Genomic DNA, 1911 nt, shown 5'->3' with positions numbered 1-1911 from the left:
AGGTATTTATCCATTCATCATTCCTTTCTGGCTTATCGTTTCGGTTAATGTAGTTGAAATCTCTGCTTTAACAACTGGCTTTTTTCCACAAAAGAAGTGTGTGCTTTAGTGTCAGATTTGTAGCTATCTGAACAATAAGTTACCCTTTCTTGAGCAGAACACACAGCAAGGATTTATCCCTTCGCCTCAGATGGAAACAAGTTTTGTTTCTAATGATCTTCAGATTCTCCTTTCTGATTCCTTTCAGTCCCCCTGACCATGTCATTCAGCGATAATTGTTTGTGTACTCAAAGGAGGGTTTTCTCATGAAAAGAGGGTAGTAGAGAGTAACTGTAAAACACTGGCTTTCCTTGAAACACACACTGGTTCTGTGAGTGATCAAATATGGCTTCCAGCCACCATGGATAATTACTACAAGACACGGTTGGGCTGTGGCTTCACAGAGGATTTTACTTTCTTTTTTTTTTTTTAACTAGCATTAACACAGTTTATAGTCTGAATTAAAGAGGAGCATCACTCTGACAGAATATGAAACTATATGTAGTGACTTGCAAAAGTATTGACACCCCTTAAACCTTTTCACATTACAACCAAAAAAATATCTTATTGTAATTTTGTGTCAAAGGCCAAAAGAAAGTGAAACAATACAATAAAACTCTGAAGTAGAACATTTCTTTCTTTTTTTAACTTAATTCTCAATCTGAAAAGGTCTTTGTGCAAAAGCATTGACCCCACTCAGTCAGTATTTTGTGAACCAACTTTTGCTGCCAATCCAGCAGCAAGACTGTTCGGTCAATTGGCTTCTCTAAAGTGCCATGGTTGTGTGTCTGTGTGTATAATGTAGAATGCCCTACTTTATACAAAAGTGTCTCATAAAAGCTGTGAAAATAGCAGCTTTAGTTCAACACATCATATTGATTAATATAGCAGACAGACAATCTAACAAAATGTACAATAAAGGAATGACAATTAATTATGCATTACAATAAGATCAATAAAATCTTCATTGCTCCAAAAAAAGCAAAGAACAAAAACACTCTTCCTTCTACACTAGTCAAAAATAATTAAAGGAACATTTTGTAATCAGAGTATAGCATCAAGTTAATTAAACTTGTGGGATATTGATTTGGTCAGGTAAGTAGCAGAAGGGGTTGTTAATCAGTTTCAGCTGCTTTGGTGTTAATAAAATTAACAACAGGTGCACTAGATGGGCAACGAGACGACCATCAAAACAGGAATGGTTTTACAGGTGGAGGCCACTGACATTTTTTCCCCTCGTCATCTTTTCTGACCTTTTTTTCAGCGGTTTTGCATTTGGCTAGGGTCACTATCACTACTGTTAGCATGAGGCGCTACCTGGACCCTACAGAGGTTGCACAGGCAGTCCAACTCCTCCAGGATGGCACATCAATACGTGTCATTGCCAGCAGGTTTGCTGTGTCACAATGTCAAGAGCACAGAGGAGATTCCAGGAGACAGACAGTTACTCCAGGAGAGCTGGACAGGGCCGTAGAAGGTCTACAACCCATCAGCAGGACCGCTATCTGCTGATGAATCCCGTTCAACGGTTGCCTCTTTGCAGTTTTCCGCTACTGTTTGCAGCGGCTGGAAGGCGTTTTTCAACGTACGTAATCCAAACTGAAGGCACCAGAATAATAAAATCGAACAGATTTTGCCAGCAGGTTTTGACCTTTTAAGTAAATTTAGGCGTTAATAAACAGTTTCAGAGGAGTGATCAGACATGTTCACAAGTCATTTTTTGCAAGTCCAAGTCAAGTCTCAAGTCTTGAGAGCTGAAGTCCAAGTCAAGTCTCAAGTCTTGAGAGCTCAAGTCCAAGTCAAGTCTCAAGTCTTGAGAGCTCAAGTCCAAGTCAAGTCTCAAGTCGCAATAATCAATTAATCGCACAAAAA

At 39.1% G+C, this 1911-nt stretch overlaps 1 protein-coding gene across 1 annotated transcript in view; it reads right to left on the bottom strand.

Moving 5' to 3' along the window:
- LOC107102993 (DNA repair protein XRCC4-like) overlaps nt 1–1911 on the bottom strand; it is a gene marked incomplete at its 5' end in the record, with an annotated part of 29923 nt that overhangs the window by 3517 nt on the left and 24495 nt on the right. The window lies entirely within an intron of this gene.

Source organism: Cyprinodon variegatus, unplaced genomic scaffold (assembly GCF_000732505.1).
Source record: "Cyprinodon variegatus isolate N-32 unplaced genomic scaffold, C_variegatus-1.0 Scaffold1355, whole genome shotgun sequence".
NCBI classification, from domain to species: domain Eukaryota; kingdom Metazoa; phylum Chordata; class Actinopteri; order Cyprinodontiformes; family Cyprinodontidae; genus Cyprinodon; species Cyprinodon variegatus.
This window is presented reverse-complemented; position numbering and strand designations above follow the sequence as displayed.